The sequence below is a fragment of the Argopecten irradians genome, chromosome 8, assembly GCF_041381155.1.
Source record: "Argopecten irradians isolate NY chromosome 8, Ai_NY, whole genome shotgun sequence".
Taxonomy (NCBI): Eukaryota; Metazoa; Mollusca; class Bivalvia; order Pectinida; family Pectinidae; genus Argopecten; species Argopecten irradians.
Genome location: NC_091141.1, coordinates 8,603,021 through 8,625,895, shown reverse-complemented (window position 1 = coordinate 8,625,895; position 22,875 = coordinate 8,603,021). Strand labels below are relative to the sequence as shown.

Here is a 22,875-nt window from a genome sequence, read left to right as displayed (position 1 = left end):
TCAGAAGAATTTCCGTGAACGATAGTGCAGCAAACTTACAAAACGAAATGCAGTCATCTTTGACTTACAGGAACCCCCAACCAACCAGACGGAACAAGACATAATCAGCGACTTAAATGTGGTAGGATTTGAAGAAGTTGAAACTAGTGAACATATTACACATCCTTCAGATAGATTTATAAATATAATTGAAACTGTTAAAAATGAATCGTTTACAGAAAATGAATTAATTAATTTAGCTACAAATACTCCATGTACAGTTTTTGATAAAATCGAACATAGAACCAGAGGACAGAAAGATAATATTTTGTGGAAAGAGTGCAGAAACGGCAGAATAACTGCTTCAAATTTCCATGATATTAAGACTCGCAGGGAAACGACACCTAGTGACAAGTTAGTGGCAAAAATTCTTGGAAGTTGCAAAGAATTACCTGAAATAAATGCTTTAAAGTGGAGGATAAAAAAATAAACCTATTGCAAAAAGGCGTTATTAAGCAACCAAAAAAAAATGAATTAAAAAAAATGTGTCTGTGTCCGAAAAAGTCCGTCTTTTTCTCTGCAAGACCTGTGTATATTTGGTGCACGTCCAGACAGTGTTGTAAAGTCAGAAAACAAAGAGTTCTTAATAGAAGTGAAGTGTTCATATAAATGGAGAAATTCTACTGTGTTGGAAGCTAGCGAATCCAAAACATGTTTCTGCTTCCTTGATGAAAATGGTGAAATAAAAGTGAAATCGGACCATATATATTATACACAAATAGAAATTCAGCTTTCAGTTTGTGGTTTTGAGAAATGTGAACTTGTAATTTACACAACCAAAGATCTTAAGATAATTCAGGTATCATTTGATGTTGAATTCTGTAATACTTTGTTTACAAAATTGAAAAAATTCTACCTGAAATATATTGTCCCTGCAATTTTAACCCCCAAAAAAAACAATAATGATCAGTAATTTCAAAACAAAAACCAACATACATTTTTACCTCATTTTATCCTCTTACTGACTATGGTGAGGTACTTGTAAAATACATGTACAAGTTTTTTAATATGAAATAACTTTTAATACATGTACATGTATTGAACAATATCACAATTAAGTGAATAAGCCTGTACTTCCATATTAATTATAGATATCCACAGATTATGAAATTGTGTACAGTTTTATGACTGATTATACATTTGTTTGTCTGATATCAGTCAATAAATTTAACACAAAGTATATTTGACTACATGTACAGAATTATTCACTTACATGTATCTTATAAAAGACATAAGAAGTTCAAATGCGACCTGAGCATTTTGATGTAAATGTATATAAAAGTGTTCACTTATATAACAATTCCAAAACTTATAAAAATCACTCTTATAACTTGATGACAATTTACAAACAAGAACATCAGTTACAACATTCAAAGGAAATTACACCTACAGTATTTGACAATACTAATGCCCATGACTCTCAAATAGTCATTTACATGTAACTATAAGAATACCTGCAAAAAATAATCTACAAAACATTTGAAATAGCAATGACATTTAGATAAATATTTGGCCAGGTTCTGCGCTTATACTTGCAAGTGAATGCAATAAGTGAATGCCATGGTAACTATAAAGCATTACCTGAAAATTTGCAAAATACCATTATTATACCCAAAATTGCAGTAAATCCTGCAGATAATTCAATAATTTTGCCTGAATCCGCGCCATAGATTTTGTTTTACACTTTGTAAGTAAAGCTAGCATTTACAGTCATGACACTCCAGAGGAGCCCAAAATTGTAATCTTTAATATTAACTCATTTCATTAATATTTATTGTTTAGCCCACTATCATCAGATGGTGGGCTATTCAAATCGCTTTTTGTCCGTGGTCCGTCGTCCGTCCTTCCGTCCGTTAACATTTCTTGTTACCGCTATTTCTCGGAAAGGGCTGAAGGGATCTTTCTCAAATTTCATTTGTAGGTTCCCCTAGGGCCCTAGTTGTGCATATTGCATTTTAGGACCGATAGGTTAACAAGATGGCCGCCATCTTGGATTTTGATAGTTAAAGTTTGTTACCGCTATTTCTCAGAAAGTACTGAAGGGACCTCTCTCAAATTTCACGTGTATGCTTCCCTAGGGCCCTAGTTGTGCATATTGCATTTTGGGACGGATCGGTCAGGCCGCCATCTTGAATTTTGATAATTGAAGTTCGCTTTTTCTCAGAAAGTACTAAAGTGATCTGTCTCAAATTTTATATGTAGGTTCTCCTAGGACCTTCATATTGCATTTTGGGACCGATCGGTTAACAAGATGGGCAACAGGTATTTGACAATTGACGTTTGTTAGTGTTATATATCTCAGAAAGTACTGAAAAGGTCTTTCTCAAATTTCATACGTAGTAATATGTAGTAAAAGTTTGAAAGCAGAGAAAAGATCCCTCTTTCTATTGTCAGACGTAGATCATTCTTTGGTGGGCGCCATGATCCCTCTGGGATCCCTTGTTTTAATTTAAACCTAAATCAAGTCCTCCATATTGGATGTACCAATGTTAGAATATATTTGATTTTCAATTTTTTTATGCATAGTCCATTCAAAACAGGGGCTTTCCACTTAATAAAAATAAAGGCCTGGGCAATTTTACCTACAGTATTCGACTCAAATAATGCCCATGTCCCTAAAATACATCTAAATGCCCTACTTTTATCCTAAGCAGGTTAATTTTACACAAGACAAATCAGAGGTCAAAAATTAATTTCTATTCGTACATATACATAGTACTGATAAAATGTATGACATTCACATAGATCTACATGTATTATATACAGTACTATATGCAGTTAAATATTTTGTCAAACTGAGAAGCCTAACAGTGGTCAACAACTTCATTTCAAATATGTACAGTACAACTGTTAAATGGTGTTAAAATATACATAATTCACTTTGATTTTTACATTGTGTTGAGTTTTTTTATCTTTACTACAATTTCATTCCATCTACTCGAATTCATGTTCAATATTCAACAGAACTTGTGGTCTTCAATAATTATACTGAAGAAGATACAGCTTTATAACCAGTTATATGGCACATAGTTATAACCCTCAGTAATAATGTTCATTTTGATTTGACAAGAGGTGGCAGTAAACTGGTCATGGCTGCACAAACAAAAACAATATCATCAGTCATTGGAGCTAGTGCTATTGGCATAATACCTTGTAAGAGCCTGAAATTTTTTATCTGCTCCATTTTCCTCTCAATATAAATTCGAGCAGATGCTATCCTTTTGGTTGTCTCAACTTCTTCCTTATTGAACTGTTCTTTTGTTTTGAAAGGCGGACAATATAGTTTCACCCTCACTGGTGTCAGATCAGATTTTAAATGGATGAAACCTTTATCTACCATTACTGCATCACCCGCATCTAAAAGTTGAAGTAAACCTTTTCTCTGGTAATTTCTACATCAGAGGCACATTCACCAAACAGCTTAGAGAGAAATACAACAGCCCCTGTCATGCTTACATCAACTAGGCTTTTGAATGTGTTGTGTGACTTGTAATTAGAGTAAGTAGTACTTTTATTCTCCAGTGAAGAAGGTGTTTGAATAAAAATCTCTGTACAATCTAAGATAATTCTACTGTCACTAAAAGGCCTGAAACTTTAGGGTTCACTAGACTGCATAACTTTCAGTTTAGGGAAATAAACAAGAGATTGCATAGCTTCACTCATAAATTTCATCCATTTGGAAAATATTCTTGTAACAGTAGATGCGTCTACCTTAAATCGATGTCGTAGATCATTTGCAAGTAGGCCCAAACGAAGTCTCATCATAACTAGGAAGAACTTATCTATCAATCTAAGTCTTTTATTCGGCCCACACGTTTCTTCACCAACACCAAAATCTACTGATGTGTCAAAAAGGCACTTAAAAGACGCATAATCGTGTCGTGTCTGTTTGGGTTCCCTGATCGCCCGCAGAGTCCACGACAGGAACATCTGACTGCAGAGTATCATCTTTGGATTATCTTTAAAGAAAAAGGTAGTTTTAAAAATTCAATAATCTTTTTACCATACAGTAAATCTTGATCATTAGCCATCCATGTATATATGTAACAAATGTACTGTCATTCTAAGTATAAGCAATGCAAATAAAATGCAAAATTATCAACTACATCATATTTAAAATGCCATCAAACAAACACATAAACTTAATATTGAGACTTATGTAAAATCTAAGGCTTATCAACGTATCACTTTACGACTCATTTAAAACATTACTGTTATATGAAAATGAGCCAAAAGAGTAATAAACAGTGTAACATTATATATTTATTTTGGATCTATTTTTGAAATTTCAATGACTTTCCCAAAGTGAGATTTAATGTCGTCATCTGATGCGTTGTGTAGATCTGGTTCCACTGCAGATCCTTCATCGTCGACCAGTCTGTTAGTCTGTTGATCACTTTCGACAGTAACTTTAACCTCACTGACATGCGACCGGGTGGGGTGTGTTGCTTGGTGTCTTCAGCGGCATGTTTCAATGATATAGCACTATAAAAAGGGCACCAGTTCCACTATACAAGAAGACACAACATGAATATACCACAGTCTCCCAATTTTGTTTGTTTGATAAATTAACGTCCAATTAACAGCTATGATCATGTAAGGACGGCATCCCATGTATGCGTTGTGTTGCGTGTATACTGTGCTAGGTGTGTGTTTTGGTATATTCATGTTGTGTCTTCTTGTATAGTGGAACTGTTGCCAGTCTCCCAAAACACGCACCTCGCACAAAATACACGCAACACACCGCATACATGGGAGGCCGTCCTTACATGACCATAGCTGTTAATAGGACGTTAATTAATCAAACAAACAAATCTCAGGAGCAGGAACGCTGACACTTACACTCGCCTGCACTGTCCGTCTACGTGGACGTTTAGGTTTAAATGTTGTCGCTTCACAAGAATAGTATTTTTGTGCAAGGTACTCGGTTGGAATTTTGTTCTGTCAAAAACGTTTGGCCAAATTCCGTTTTCGAAGTGATCAGAACACACTCGGGTGTAACTGGTTGGTGACCATTTTTTAGTACTGATAGCATTAATGCAGGCTCTACGTGTTGATGTTTTAAATGGAAGCTTGTGTAAGCTTACTGGTTTACCGAAGTTACCCATCTTCCTTGAAAATTTGTGCACTCTGGCATGCAGCAGTAGTTTTTACCCATCTTCAGCTGATACTAGATAGTCATTTGTTTATACCGGAAGTCACGGTTACCTACCCGCAAGAACCGCAACTCTTGTCAAATGGGAGACAACTCTGTAATATGCACAGCGGGAATATATAAGTGAATATATAACATTTACACCTTGCATATTAAATTAAATACTCTCACTTTCTACCTGTCAATTTTCTACATACATGTACTCATCTCACACCTTATATAATCTGCGACTTAAATGTGTGTAATATGTTCCATATATTTTTTTATTGTGATTTCTCTTAAGTCAGAAGGACAAATCTTGCAACACCAAGGCAAATCATCGGATGCCTTGCTCAATTCAAATCTCTGTACACATTTTGAGGTAAACAGATGACTTAAAAGGACTTTTTCGCAGAAATCACAAATAGCCCACTTCTTGTTCGTTTGGCGAAATATATTCATGAGCCATAAGTACTTGGCATATAAGCATGCCCTGGTCCCTTGAAGTGACTTTGTCAAGTTCTTGGTCAAAAAGCTCAATATCAATATTTGAAGCGCCACAAGGTGTTTGTATGATTTCACCAGAGGAGCTAAATTGGTACAACCAATCTGAGGCAACAATAAATTCAGATATACATAAGTTTGTTCCTTATGTAAGGCAGTCCCTATGGAACCACCGACTAGCTAACAGCATCACATCCAACCCAAAGGATTCCTTTTTCTTCATCATTTACACGTCCTCTGATATTGCACACAGGACATGTGAATTCCTCTGCTGCAAGCTCATTGTCGCTCTGCAGATCAAAAAGTTGAGTATAGAGATTCAATAAATGTTACAATCAATAAAAATTGTAAACAAGATTGAAGGCCGGAATTTCAACAAAAGTTGACTGGTAGTATGATGGGACCCAGGGGACTGAGGGGCAGGGCCAAAAGGGGTCAGTCAAATTGGCATTTTCATACTTGTGTAAACGACTTCTCTGAAACTGAGCATGGGATAGCACTCATAATATAATGGTAGCATCCTAATGTAGGGATTTTAAGTTGTACAAATGGGCTGAGGGGCGGGGCCAAAAAAGTCCATTTGGCTATTTTCATATAAACGACTTCTATGAAACTAAGCAACATGGGATAGCACTCGTGCAATGTTAGCATCCTTATAAGTTGGGGATTCAAAATTGTACAAGTTAAGGGGTTGACCCCCCGGGAAGCCTGAGGGGCGGGGCTAAAAGTGTTCAATATGGCGACTTTTCAAATAAACAGCTAGTCTGAAACTTAGCATTGACTAACATTCATAGTCATGTGTTATTGATAGCATCATTATATAGTTGGAATTAAAAATCCTCGGGTCAATTTTGCTTTTTTTTATTTTACGTGATTGGAGATGATTGGAACAAAGATGTTTGCCAATTCTGCAACAATTAGGCCTTGCTTATGAGTGTAACTAGAAGATGTCCCGTTACAAATTGACCGTATGTGTGGTAAACCTTGAACTTCTACAGCAGTTCTACCGTTGCGATTGGGCTGAAACTGGCCTGAAATGGTACTAATATGATCTTGATAAAGTGTTGTTACATAGCTGGTTGATCCCAAATCGAAGATGACTACCATGACACCATATGTAATTAATTTTCTATTTGACTATTGCCAAGATAGTCAGATAACCGATAAGACCATTTGGCCTCTTGTTAGGTCATCTGACCTATGGTCATCATGCAGGATTGAACAAATATGTTTAAAAGTAAACAAAATTGAAGGCAATCCTTGATTTATTACGATGTGACAGGATAGTATGCAAATGAAGCTGCGATGGATTGTGGTGTCGAAGTTTTTCGCATAAAAGTAAACAAAATGGCTGAAAGAAAGTGTGTGAGAGGCCAAAAGTTAGGCGGTGCCAAGGGAGGCATAAGGAAACAAATTCAGTTTGGAAGAAGAGAAAATATAATATCCTAAATTTAGTCGCCTTTTACGATCATGCAGTAGGGACTGCAGGTATGTACAATTCTAACGCCCTACTTGCAGGGCAAAGGATCTTGGGACATCCTCCAGAGCCTCATCAAGTCTGGTGATGGAGGCCTGTTAGAAATTTGCAGTTTGTTTATAGCCTTTGGTCTTTCGGGTTCATATTGACGTTACAGACACTTATTAGGTCTTGTGGTTAAGGGGCTCGGAACATCTTCCACAGCCACATGGAGGGTGGTGTATCTGGGGACATCTTCAGCAAATGCTTATTTTTGTCACTCATTATTTGTACCGTACATTGCGTACATATGCGTACATTGTATTTTCTTAAATATTGTTCATTGCGAGTCTTGTCGATTCTCTGCTGTTGATTAACATGTATGGTTTTCATCTCCGCTGCAGTGTCATCTTGTTTATTAACTTCCTCTGAGGTCCCCAACATCTGTTTCTAAACTTCAGCGGTTTATAATTTTTTCGAGTCAATGTATTTCTTAACATCTGCCATAACTTCACTTTTCAAATCCTCCCTGAGTTTTGTATCATGGTCAACATCCAGTTTCATCTCTCTTTCTCTTGTTCTCAGTTCTGGTCTGCGTTGAACTCGTATCATTAGGTAGTACTAGTGTATCTATTCATACAAGTAAAGCCATCTATCAAACGCTGCCCTGCAGGTAGGGTGTAAGAATTGGACCTGCTGCCCCTATTGCAATATCTTAAAAGGCGACTAAATTTAGAATATAATGTTTTCTCTTCTTCCTAATGTCTGTCTGTATACCGCCTGGCTTCTGGCCTTCTGGTGAGCGTTTGCCCCTGTGAGGTAGGCTCTGGGTTCTGCTCCCTGGTCGAGACACTACCAAAGTCTATAAAAGTGGTAGTTGAAAACTGGTTCGCCTGTTGTCAGTATAATGTGACCACGTGGTATTCCACTACAAGAATTTACCACAGTCTCCGAGAACACATCTCACGCTGCACATAGTGGGCCCTCGATAATCCGGACACCTTCTTTCCCAGCCTAAACCGTCCGGATTACGAGTTTTCCGGACTGCCGAATTCCCTGTTCTTAGTCAGTTAAATTGTCACGTACGAGTTACTCTCCTTTACCCTGTAATTGATGATAGGCTTTTATGAAATATACGTGTATTTATAATAAATATATCGTTTGTTATTCACCGCTTTCGAGTTATGGTCCTTGGAATTACTACAAACGTCTTTTTTTGCCATTTCCGTGCAATAAGTGTAACAAATGTAAACCGATTTTCTTCAAACTTAGTAACAAGGTTAAATGCCTTTAGGACTCGGCCAAGTTCGATCGCGTTTTCCAACGGACCTTATTAAGCGGAGTTATGGCCCTTTGCTTAAATAAAAAAGTCAGTTTCTGCCACTTCCGTACAATAACTGATAAATATTAACCGATTTTCTTCAAACTTGGTAACAAGGTTAAATGCCGTAGCTACCTGGCCAGGTTCGATCAACTCTTTCAACGGATGTATTTATCAGAGATATGGCCGTTTAATTTACTACAAATGTCATTTTTCTGAAGTTTCTCTGTAATAACTAACAAATGTTAAAACTAATAATGTAAAAACCTGGAACAAAGTTAAATGCCTTAAGGGCTTATTTAAGTGCGATTGCCACTTTTGGCAGATCTTAAGTAGCAAAGTTTATGGCCCTTTGATTTAATATTAAAAAAGTCATTTTCTGCCACTTCCGTAAAATTACTGTAATAAATTTTAACCGATTTCTTCAAACTTGGTAACAAACTTAAATGTCTTAAGGGCTTGGCCAAGTTGAAGCGCCACTTGCGACGGACCCGTTTTTAGCAGAGTTATGGCCCTTTGATTTAATGGAAGAAAAAAAAATCATTTTCTGCCATTTCCCTCAATAACTCTAATAAGTATTAACCGATTTTCTTAAAACTTTGTAACAAGGTCAAATGCCTTAAGCCTGTTAATAGGACGTTAATTAATCAAACAAACAAACAAACAAACAAAGTTCGATTGCCAATTTTGGCCGACATTATGTAGTGGAGCTATGAACCTTTGATGTACTAAAAACGTGATTTTCTGCCATTCCCTATGCAATATTTGTAACAAATGTAAACCGAGTTAAATGCCTTAAGAGCTCAGCCAAGTTTAATAGTCACTAATGTCAGCGGACATTATTTTACACATTTTACTTCCGAATAAGCCTTCAGCTCATTTTTTCATGTTTCAACCAAGGTTCAACCTAACCTCTATAATGTTTACCTACAATTGTGTACTATGTTTGCATATAGCTACGTATCCCACGCTTGATCTGTACGGCAAATTATGTTTCAAAATGCCTAACCAAGAATCAATATCATCTACGTTCTTGGAATCAAAACTATGATAATTTATAGTTGTGAACATTTTATGAGCTCATGATTGTTATTTTGTATATTGTGTGTTTTTATTGGCCGTTTCCACAAGTTTTTACTTTTTACTTTTACTTTCTGACTTACAGTCGTGTGTAACAACCAGGCGTCCGTTCACGTCTAACATCGTGCACAACGTCACACACGTGTTAATGACATATGCAGTAGACTTTATATCTTATACCATAGACAGTGAACTCGAATAGATTCACACACTACACACCGTATACATGGGAGGCCGTCACTATACAAGAAGACACAATACGAATATACCGCAGTCTCCCCAAACACGCACCTCGCACAACATACACGCAACACACCGCATACATTGGAGGCCGTCCTTTCATGACCATAGCTGTTAATTGGACGTAAATTAATCAAACAAACAAACAAACAAACATAACATGAGTGGAGACTGTGGTATATTCGTGTTGTGTCCTTTTGCTAAATCAGTGAAGCATGCCGCCGAAGACACCAAGCAACACATACTGACAATGGGCGAACCAGTCGTCCCACTCCCTGTATGCTGAGCCCTTAGCATGAAAAAAAAAATGAGCAAGATGCCCAGCATCCCTCTCCTGGTTCGGTGCCCTGCAGGTAGGGCGTTAGAGTTGTACCTGCTGTCCTTATTCCATAATCGTAAAAGGCGACTTAATTTAGGATCTTATCTTTTCTCTTTCAAACTGACTATGTTTCCTAATGCCTCCCTTGGCACCGCCTTACTTTTGCCCTTGATTTGTGCGTTCACCCCTGTGAGGTAGGCTCTGGGTTCTGTCCCCTGGCGAGACACACCAAAGTCTATAGAAATGGTAGTTTTGCTCACATTTAGCGCTCGGCAAAAAGGAATTGGGACGACTGGTTTGCCCGTTGTCCGTATAATGTGACCGGGTGGGGTGTGTTGTTTGGTGTCTTCGGCCATAGGTTTCAACACTCAGTACCCCAGGGACACATCAGATGTGATAGCTGTGACATGTAAAGCTATAAATTAGTTCGTTCAGCTAATGAAGTAAAGGTAAGAATGGAGGGCCATGATATATTATCACTGTTGGACACAGGATCTACAGTTTCGACTGTGGTCAAATCGTACTACGAATTCCATCTATCCCATTTACCTATTCACCCATTTACTTGTGTTCTTAATATAGATACTGCTGATGAGGAATCATTACCATATTTTTTACCATATGGAGACTAGTATAGAAGTTACTGGAATATCAGGAAACAATACACAGGATTGTATATTACTTGTTGTACCCGACAGCCAATACAACAGCAGGATACCAGTATTGCTTGGCACCAATATCCTGTCGGTGCTGTTGGAGGATTGTAAGCGTAAGTATGGAGAAAGATATTTGCAGGAAGCTAATCCGTTTACACCCTTGTATCTTGCATTCAGATGCATATCTCTTCGAGAGAAACACTTGGCCAAGAACAACTTCAAACTTGGAATTGTAAGGTGTGCGGAAGAGAAAGCGATTACAGTTAGTCCTAACACACAGGTAACAGTAAAAGCCTATGTTGATAAGGATATGCCGTACCATCCAACTTGTGCTATCCTCCAGCCAGCCAAGGATTGTATCACGTTCACAGACCTAGACCTAACCCCTGGTCTCATAAACTATCATTATAAAGGAAACAGATCTTTGAATATCCAACTCGCCAATATGTCATGTCGCAGTATGGTGATAGCACCTAGAGCCATGCTGTGCGAGGTCAGCCCAGTAAACATTGAGACTAAGGATGACCATGACTTGGAGGAAAATGATAACTAGTTAGAGAATATTATGGAAGAGATGGATATCGGGACCACATCCACAACACCAGTTCAGATCAACCAGCTGAAATCCATGCTAGGGCAATTTGAGGATGTATTTTCACACCATGATGACGACATTGGGTTTTCAGGAGCCGTGAAACACCAGATTGAGCTTAGTGACAGCAACCCAGTGAAGCAACGACATCGGCGAATACCACCATCTATGTATGAAGAGCTGCGTAATCACCTACACCGGCTGACAGAGGCAGGGATTATTCGCCCTTCCCGTAGTCCTTGGGCATAACCCATTGTGTTGGGTCGGACTATCCAATGCACCAGCCATATACCTGGACGACCTGATTGTATACTCTGATACCTATGAGGAACACCTTCGTCGGTTAGAGAAAGTACTCCAACGCTCCAGGGAAAGTGGCCTGAAATTGTTTCCAAAGAAGTGAAGATTTCTTTAAGACCAGGTGATCTACCTTGGACATCTAGTATTAGCCGAATTGACCTCTCCGAATCCATCCAAGATTGAGAAAATACGCAATTGGTCAACCCCGACGAATTCTGAGGATATACGTTCATTTCTAGGATTCGTCGGATACTACTGCAGGTTCATCCAGGATTTAAAAAAAAATAGACAAGCCTTTGAATGAACTACTCCCTGCCTGCACTAAGAAGAGACAGGAGAAGAAGCGCGTAACTGAGAAGATACCGTGGCACTGGGGTGATAATCAAGAAGCAGCATTCCAGCGGCTGAAGGAATTACTCTCATCACCTCCTATCTTAGGCTATGCCCGAAACAACGTACCTTTCGAATTACACACAGACGCATGTGGTAGAGGACTCGGGGCTGTACTGTACCAGCGTCAGGACGAGGAACTTGGAGTCATCAGCTACGCCATCCGTTGTTTAAGCAAGTTCGAGAAGAACTACCCGGTGCATAAACTTGAATTCCTCACCTTGAGGTGGGCTGTGACAGAGGAATTCTACGATGACGATACTGCAGCTGCACCACTACGTCACGTCCCAATGGAAGCAATACATGCTGTTTGCCAGACGGCAGCACCATATCCCTATGTAGAGACGTTGTGCTTGTCCTCTACGGTCGTAGATGTCCTAGATGATCTTGGAGTGAGTCAGCTGGAGGATATGACACCTCGGGATTGGCGTAGAGCACATAGAGAAGATCCAGTATTGAGACATTGGATGGATATTGTTACCCACCAGAGTCAACCGAAACGAAGTCAGCTGCCACTGACTAAGGAACACACCCAGCTTTTTAAGATATGTGGAAGCCTTGTTGTGAAACGTGGAATTCTTTTTAGATGCTTTACCATAGAAGATAAACCTAGACTGCAGTTGGTATTAGCAGCCTCACACATAAAACGAGCTTTGAAAGGAATCTATGACGACATAGGACACCCCGGACGCGACCGATTGATGTCACTATTGAAAGATAGGTTCTACTGGCCATGTATGACACGACATGTGGAGGAATGGATACGAGACTGCCCTCGGTGTATCAGAGCTAAGACACCAACTTATGTGAGAGCTCCACTTGTAAACATCGAGACATCGCATCCCCTCGAGCTAGTTTGCATCGACTACCTGTCTTTGGAAGCATCAAAGGGTGGATACCAAAGCGTCTTAGTTATCACCGATTACTTCACCAGGTATGCGCAAGTTATTCCGACCAAGAATCAGACTGCCAAAACTACAGCATTGATTGAATGACAAGAGGTGATTTCTACGTAATGTCACATCAGCAACCACAGTCCTGGGCAGTCAAGGCCAAGTGTCGAGACTCTTGCCAACAAAGGCGTGAGGACTGCAATGCACCGGAAGTGTCCACCACAATTTTATTATCTGTATTTAAATAGTTTCTCCTACTAATTTCAAATATTTGCTTTATTCCAGAATAAATTACATGTGCTGAGCCATCCCGTTTGTTTTACTATGATTATTGGAGAGAATAATATGATTAATCTTTTTGTTTCTTTACAGACTTAGTTGCTATGGCAATGACGAGGACGCCATTCTCTTACTGAGGGGAGAATGTAGCAGTTTTAATTGAAAGATTATTAATGATTTTATGTTTTATTTTAACTTTGTATGCGTGTGATATAGCGCGTCGCGCGTGCGTTGTTATTATTGTGTGTTCGTCTATTAGTATTGTTACCTTGCCGTATATATGTTTGTATTATGTCCGTAAGAGAGAGTTTACCTGTATAGTGAAGTCTGTCACGTGTTCGTAATGTATGTTTCTATGTCACGTGATATTCATGTACCTAAGTATGGGATATGTATGGATGCCTCGTTTTTGGGTTGTATGCTTTGTCTTTTACGGACGTTTTACCGCCTTTTTGGTATATAGACGCTAGGCTTTTGATATCGACGGCGACGGACGTACTTTTGTCCACTCAGTGCGTATAACTGATCCAGAGACTGCCTAATATTTGGTATATGTTATTGTAATATTAGTATTCATTTACTGCTGTAAGAATAATAATTCCTTTCTTTATTTTTATGTTTATTGAAGGCGGTATAGGTGATATTTGTTCTTATTCTACTTGTAAGATCTCATTCATACCTGTTTAATAGATATATATCTTCATTTTACAGAGTATATGTCTATATTACACCTATAATGTATGGAAGGCCGTTTCAGGATAAAATACCAAAACTACTTAAGTACATAACTTTAACAACGTAAGTAACTTTTATGCCCACTAAAGTGTCTCTTTTCACACTTAAGTACATCATTTTCGCACTTAAGTGCTAAAATACTTACATAATGTCAATTATGTACATAATGGTCAAGTTATTTTCGCACTTACGTATTGAATATAAGCACTAAAGTAAAACATACACATAATGATATTCATTATGTGTTCGCCTTTGTCCATTATTGTACCATGTCAACATAATGAGAAATATTGTACATCACTTAATTGCAAATATTCTCTGCCATTTCGTTCCAAGTTTAACATTTTTGCTTACGTGTTTCAAACCAACTTTTAATTTAGTAGTCTCAAACCAACTTCTACTTAAGTAGTTTCAAACCAACTTCTACTTGAGAAGTTTAACATATATACTTAAGCAGTTTAACATATTTACTTAAGTAGTTTAACATGTCTACTTAAGTACTTCATTGTTTTATTAAGTACTTTACTTAAGTAGTTTAACATGTCTACTTAAGTACTTCATTGTTTTATCCAACTTCTACTTACGTAGTTTATTATCCCCCGCCCAACGAAGTTGGCGGGGATATACAAATGGGTTCCGTCCGTCCGTCCGTCTGTCTGTCCGTCCGTCCGTACGAATTGTTTCCGGAGCATAACTCTAAAACCACGAAAGATATTTCCACGAAACTTCATACACACTTTGGTCTTATGGTCTAGTAGTGCCTTTTGCTATTTTTAGGTTTTCATTTTTTGGATTTTTTCCGTAACCATGGAAACATTGCTGAAAATATCATATTTTTGTAGCAGGTTCATTTCCGGAGCATAACTCTAAAACCAGCAGAGATATTTCCACGAAACCTCATAGACACATATAAATGTTTCTGTCGTAGATATTCCTATACCAATCGTATGACTCCATCAATCAAGATAAAATTACAATATATTTTAAATCTACTCCAAATAATGAGCATGCTCACGACTGTGTCAATATGGCTCAATTTGAACTCGCCGATTGATAAAAAAAACCTTCAGAATTAAATGTTGTCTGTAGCCAAACCAGGTTCAAACGATACATTTGTATTCATGTGTCATTTCCCGCTAAACGGTGATGTCTGTATATTATAAAATGTACAATGCATTTGTACACTTCAGAAATGTCTCCGTGGAGCATGTCTGACCAGTCCTCTGGCATATCTTCTTCCATACTGGTATAATCGCCTTTACTATAGTTTAGGCGTGGCTTTTGATTTAGAGTCTGTAGAGTTTTACAGAAAAAAATGAAGACAAGTACCAAATGATCACTGCTTCCAATTGGACTTTCATAAGCAATATCAGGTCGACTGAATTACCATATATTGAACAGACAAAAATCATGTGAGAGTTATTCCCCTTGTAGTCATGCACGCGATTTGTACGCAAATTGGTTAATGGAAAGAGTGATTTATGAATGGAATTCGTTTACTACGCATAGCAACGCGTAGTAATTTCAGGGGGCACTGTCTTTGATTTCCCCTGCGAACCACAATTTTGATGATATAATTTGTAATTTAAATCCATCGTGTGTATTAATAAATTATAAACATTTTCACCTCACGCCGATTTCGGGAAATGCAATAGTGATTTTAATCAACATTTATCTGTAATACAGCTAACAAAACAACCAATACGTGTTTAACTATTCAATTTTAATCGCGAATAAAGACCATTAATCTTTTATACTTCACGTATCTGCTTGACTACTACATGTAGCTTAATATGCATTATATCGAAATGCCCAAATATTTAGTAATATACAAATACATAACAAAATCTCTCAAATCATTAAAAATTTCTCTCTAAGTTTTCTTTTCTGGCATTTTTTAAATTTCACATCACATATTTTATATCGTACGAGAAAGTTATTCAATCTCTTACGATAAACCATTGACGTTCTGAATACACGAAGAATTGCAGTAATTTATATGCTTATGTGTTGCATGAAAACATGTCGTCAAGAGATAAATATATACATATATAAATATGTAGATCTAGAGCGCATCTTATATCGATCTGTTCGATTACTATCGTCTTATACACGAGTCGTACAGGAAGTACGGATGTTTCCGGCAGTCGAGACATCTTCATAAGCCTCTTCATCTATGAAGATGGTATTTTAGAGAGTAATGAACTCTGCTCATTGGAACCTTTCTGCGTATAGTCTTATATACAATATTATATACAGAACCTTAAAGTAGACCCTACTACAACTACATGAAATAGTCGACCGGATCCTGAAAGTGTAAGTGTCGTAGATTAATTTTAATGTATATTTAATGATTTTTTTTTACAGTTTAATATCTTGTAAGTATATAGGTTAGGTACATGTAGAGATAATCATAACCAGAAGTGAATTTTTTTATTAGTAATATAGTTAAAAAAAAAATTTTCTTTCTGAAAATTATCGTAACTTTTGTAACGAATGATCAAAGTTTTTCTCCTGTTTTATTATTAGTCAATCTAAACCGAATCCCTTTAAGCACATAGAAAGGTACATATGCCTCTCTAATTTATGTTTCTGATTATCACAAACTCTTAATTCTAATACCTTTCCCAAAACGTCATATTTCAAAAAAACATATGCGGTGAATGTATCGTAAAAATGTTAGGTCCAAAATTATACCTAAGTTGATTACAGATAACGGTGTTATAACAAAACAGGATGACATTTTAGAAGAAGTAAGCAGTTTTTATAGGAAATTATATGATTTACCTTGGGATTCACCGGAAAATATAAATTTAGAACCTTTTCTCCAAAATTGTGAAGTATCAAAATTATCTCAAATTGAATCAAATAGATTAGAAGGGGAGATAACTTTTAAAGAAGCAGGTAAAACTTTAAAACACATGAAGAATAACAAAAGTCCAGGGTCTGGCGGATTCACAGCTGAATTTTTTAAAAATTTTTTGAGGCAGATAGGTCATTTTGTTGTCAGATCTATTAATTATGGGTATAGAATAGGAGAATTGTCTATAACTCAAAGAGAATGGAGTTATTACATGTATTCCAAAAGCTAACAAACCGAAACATTTCATAAAAAATTGGAGGCCTATATCATTATTGAATATTGTTTACAAAATTGCATCAGGTACTGTAGCTTATGAAATTAGAAGTGTTATGTATAAACTGATAGATAGCGATCAAACAGGATTTCTTTCGGGTAGATACATAGGGGTAAATACTAGGTTGATTTATGATTTAATGCATAATGCAGAAGAACACGATATTCCTAGGATGTTATTAATGATAGACTTTGAAAAAGCTTTCGATTCTGTATCATGGGATTTTATTGAAATAGTTTTTATTTTATTTTTATTTTTTTGTTTGTTTTGGTAACAGTATTTTGTCTTGGGTTAAAACTCTACATAGGAATGCTTTCTCAGTAGTTAATCAAGGTGGTAATTTGTCGTCTTCTCTTAATATTAAACGAGGCTGTCGTCAAGGAGATCCAATCGCTCCTTACTTGTTTATACTATGTGCCCATTAGATTAAGAAATAATGATAATATTACAGGTATTGATTTTAATAATTGTCCAAAACTAGTATCACAGTATGCAGACGACACATCACTTATATTAGATGGATCCGAAAAATCTTTGGCTGGGGAAATTAATGAATTGGACGAATATTCAAAAATTTCAGGTTTGAAAATTAACATAGAAAAAAACTCAAGTAGTTTGGATAGGTCGCAAAAAGTATAACCAGGACTCATTTTTACCACATCTAAATTTACAGTGGGATAGAAACAAATTCACTTTGTTAGGAATTGAGTTCAGCGTGAACCTCCATGAAATTCCAAAGTTGAACTTTGATAAAAAAATTAATTTAACTTAAGTCTCTGATCAAAACTTGGAGTAGAAGGTCTTTGACCCCAATAGGCAGAATTCATATAATTAAGTCATTGCTTGTATCGCAACTTAATCATCTTTTTATTTCGCTTCCAAATCCAAACGAACTTTTTCTGAAGAATCTAAACTCAATTCTGTTTCATTTCTTATGGAATGGTGGGTCAGATAAAATCAAGAGAGATGTTGTGGTTCAAGATTACATGAATGGAGGCTTGAAAATGATAAATCTTTGACCCCAATAGGCAGAATGAAAAATGGCAATCTATTTTGAAAACTTATATTGATATTGATTTATTGGCCAACTGTGGTAGCGAATATATTTACTGATGTATTAACAAATGTAAAAACCAGTTTTGGAGGGATGTCTTAAGATCATGGCATAGACTAAACCAACAACAGGAAAAGATGGAGAACAATGAGTCAGTTTGGTAAATACCACTCTGGTATAGCAAAAAGATATGGATTGGGGGAAAACTATTTTTATAAACATTGGTATAAAAATGGCGTTGTTAATGTTTTTGATGTAATGAAAGATATATCCACAGGATTTTTTTATTCTTTAAATGAATTCTCACAGAAATGCCAGATTGTGACAAACTTTTTGCAATATCACGGCTTTACATCAGCCATTAAGAAGGTGATTTCAGGTTTGGATTTTAGTAATAATATAATTGTCTGTCCCTTTATACCATCAAATTTAAAATCATTTTTCGAGTGTCCTAAAATGAAAGGCTCAAAGATATTTTACAAAAAGCTTATGAAAAATAACACAACACCATCTAGTAAAAGAAAATGGAACTTGATATTTGATGATTTGAATGATACTGATTGGACAAATATATATAAAATCCCTTTCCAGTTCACAAAAAATACAAAGCTTCAGTGGTTTCAGTTCCGAGTGGCTCATCATATTTTAACAACAAATTCTTTTTTATTCAAAATCGGTCTGGTTACCTCCCCTCTTTGTATACTGTGTAATTTTGAAAGAGAAACTATTATTCATATTTTATGGGAATGTATTGAGGTACAGTCATTACTACAAAGTTTTGAAACATTCTTACAGGCTGTATTAATTCCCTGTGCTGTAAATAAAAGGTCATTTCTATTTGGGTTGATCTCCGATAATCATCATTCAATAGGGTTGATAATGAAATTATTAAACAATATATTTATAGGATGAGATGCTTTCATAATTCACTACATTAAAATTCTTTAATTAATACAATAAAAGACCATTATAATGTTCAAAATTATATTGCTATTGGAAAAGGAAAAATTTGATACACAGTGGAGTAAGTTGAAAAAACTTATTGATTTCTCTTAAAGCCTGTTTCAGCGTTCTATATTCTGCTGACTTATTATGATTTTTTAAAGACATATATATATTATTAAGTATTTAAGGTTGTTTTTGACATGGCCGAATACCACAATTCTGCTAGCCTACCTTCCTCCTTTCTAAATCTTTATCTTACCTCCTTGCTATACTTTCCTTTCTTTTCTTTCTGCTCTACTTATAAGTGCAATATACCTCTATCAATATATATATACTATATGGCCTAACTTACATCTAATTTACTATTATCACCTTACTAATAACCGCCTTCATGAGTGAAAGATAGTATGAGAGAAGAGAATATATGATTATGTATGCTTCTTTTTATGTGTGGACGGAATAGTGTGATTGTTCTTGAATGATTAATATAAGATGAAAGTATGAAGTGTGATAATTGACAGTATGATGAGATAATAAAGACGATGTGATGATGAATGTTGATGATGAAGATGATGATAATAATTAAGTTGATGATGATAAAGATGATGGTGGTGATGATGAAGATGATGTTATGATGATGATGAGATACAAGGGGAATGATGATGATGATGATGATGATGATGATGATGATGATGATGATGATGATGATGATGAAAGTCTGGAACGATGTTGGTTGTGATGATGGTGACGATTGATGATGTGATGATGATGATGATGATGATGATGATGATGATAAGATGTTTTGAATCTCTGAGAATGAGTGTGATAGGGATATTGAATGTGAATAAGAATGCAAGAATCTATTTATTATGTAGTATATTGCACATGAAAATGAAATAAAAAATAAATTATAAAAAAATATTTTAAAAATACAAGGGGAATAACTCTCACATGACTTTTGTCTGTTCCCTATATGGTAATTCAGTCGACCTGAATGTCTCTTATCATTTCATCTTCGTTAGTTATAACAAGATCTAAGATACTCGGTTCTGTTCCCTTTCTTTCTCTTGTATATTCTTTGACATGCTGATAGAGGTAGTTGTCTCTCAAATGTCGTGGTTTGACGACCAGGCATTCTAATTAATTTTTGGCATGTTGATATCGCCAACTAAAATAGATGACTATACTCTGTGTCATATGATACAGAGATGTGATGAGCTTGTTTAGCTCCTCTACGTTTTCAGGACTCGAATTCGGACTTTTATACAGACATCCTATCAGTAAGCAGTTTTTATCAGCAAGATTGATTTTCACCCATACACTTTTCTTGAATGCATTTCCTATGTTTGCTTCTACTCCTTTCAGTGTTTCCTTTGTGTATATACCAACCCCTCTATGACATTGTAGTGCATTTTCACTCATAAATAAGTCATACCCTGGGATGTGAAATTAGGTAGATATCTGCAGTTTTTCTCGGTAACTCCTGTGTCCGGCTTTGATTCCTAATTGCCTAAGCTTTTATTCCTCAAATTTATATGGTAGACTTACTAGACTATCAGCATTTGTATAGAATACTTTTAAGCGGTCCTGAGAGTTTGTGTTGTATTTGTTGCCTGATTTTAGTTTCCTTTCTTTATTTGCCGGACGATTTTTTTGTCCCAAGGTGGACCCCTTACTCGAAATTCATATTTCCCCGAGATTTTTCTGTGTTCATCTGATTTGCATCGTGCTTCATTTTCCCTTTCTGTTTTCGTTAGGTCGTTGCTGATCCTAACTGATTTATATTCCTTAGTTGTTGCTCCCTTTTGTTTTACGAAGAGCTTTTTATCCTCTGTTGATCCAAATGAAACCAATATTGGCCTTGGTTTTGCATCTTCATTTTCTTTGGCATTGCTTTCAGGCTTCTTAATTTTCCCTAGACATACCACTTTAGTGATACTGTCAAGCAGTTCCTTGTTAAGTTTACAAGCTGACAAGATATCTCTATCGTTTTCTCATCCTTTCTTTTTCTTTCGCTTCCTTTATTGCTTGTTTGTTCTTTAATTCCAAAACAGATGATGTTATTTCCCCTTTTCTTTCTATCTTCTAGTTCTGATAGAACTTCTTTGATGTTGGTGGTGATTTTCGGGGCTTCTGTCGATAGAGACTGTGTTCCTCTATTTACTCCAATTGCCATCTCCTCCTTTACAATGTCCCTCACTTTGTTTTCATCGCATTTGTTTTCGAGTTCAAACTCGTTCTTATTTCCTTGCATTTCTATTCTGTTCAATCATTTTTTCATTGTTAATATTCTTTTCTAGATGGAATCTACATGGAGCGCAGAACCACATAGCACTGTGAGAGTACAGCGTACTCATTGTCTCCCTTGTCCAAGCATATAGTGCAGAAATGGCCTTCGCAGCGCTGACATTCTAATAGTTTATAATCCTTATCTGTGTACAGTTTTTTGCAAACTGAACAGGTCCATGGCTCTTCTGTTCATGGAACAGTGAAAGTTCCCCCAGATGATATAGATTTTTCCTTTGCTCTCCTTGTATTTGACGTTCGAATGCTCTTCCGCAATCCGTTGTCCGCGACGTCCGATTTGTTTACATCTGGTCCAGTAGGCATGATCGCGAATTTTGGATGATTCACGTTGTATATCTCTACTTTGTTTTGTGTGGGACTAGTAAATGGTTCTAGTAACCTATTCAACAACAAATATCATAAAACTTGTACAATTCCAATGGTTTAGAAGTGAAAAAATACCCTCGCTCACTCGGTGCGATAAACAATAGCGACTGTCGCCATTGAAGTAATGTTTTCATATCCTGAATCTTGTGATAGCAAGGAATGAACATTCGCTGTCTGAAGAAGAATATAAGATTTCACTCGGAAAAGGTGATCATTGTGTCCTAATATTCGAAGTTATATGTGATGTAAAGATTAATCTACGCACTTAACAGAAAACGTGTTACAACAAGGCTGACTACGTTTGTTTGTTTGTTTGATTAATTAACGTCCTATTAACAGCTATGGTCATGTAAGGACGGCCTCCCATGTATGCGGTGTGTTGCGTGTATGTTGTGCGAGGTGCGTGTTTTGGGAGACTGCGGTAAATTCATGTTATGTCTTCTTGTATAGTGGAACTATTGCCCTTTTTATAGTGCTATATCACTGAAGCATGCCGCCGAAGACACCACGCAACACACCCCACCCGGTCACATTACACTGACAACGGGCGAACCAGTCGTCCCACTCCCCGTTTGCTGAGCGCTAAGCAGGAGCAGAAACTACCACTTTTATAGACTTTGGTGTGTCTCGGCCAGGGGACAGAACCCAGAGCCTTCCTCACAGGGGCGAACGCTCAACGCAAGGCCAAAAGTGAGGCGGTAATAAGGAACGGAATAATCAACGCCGAATGCTGTGATAAATTTAAACTATTTATAACTTGACATTATTATTGCTATCCTATCTTTTACATTAATACAATCTCCTTTTTTGTTATAAAATGTTTATACCTTTGTTTGTCGTAAGCATAGCTCTAGAGAGCTAATGTTATTTCATTGTATGTATACGACACTAAATAAAAGTTCTTGTATCTGTATCTTGAATTGAATAAAATAAGTTTAAACGAAAAGATAAACAATTCCTTCGGAGTCAATATCATTTTCAAAAGATCATTAAAGGAAATAGAAGATAGATGTATACCAACCAAATTAATTACAGTCGACAGGAACAACAAGCATAGCTTCCCAGCAGATCAAGTCATGTTGGAGGCAATCAAAAAGAATTATTTAGGAAAGCTTCAAGAAGTAAAGA

The 22,875-nt window shown here is 36.5% G+C and overlaps 2 pseudogenes; both read right to left on the bottom strand.

The window, feature by feature from the left end:
- Nucleotides 1–3,091: 3,091 nt before the first annotated feature.
- Nucleotides 3,092–5,197, bottom strand: LOC138328960 (uncharacterized; annotated as a pseudogene).
- Nucleotides 5,198–20,693: 15,496 nt separating this feature from the next.
- On the bottom strand, nt 20,694–21,684 carry LOC138330239 (uncharacterized protein PF3D7_1120000-like; annotated as a pseudogene).
- Nucleotides 21,685–22,875: the final 1,191 nt, after the last annotated feature.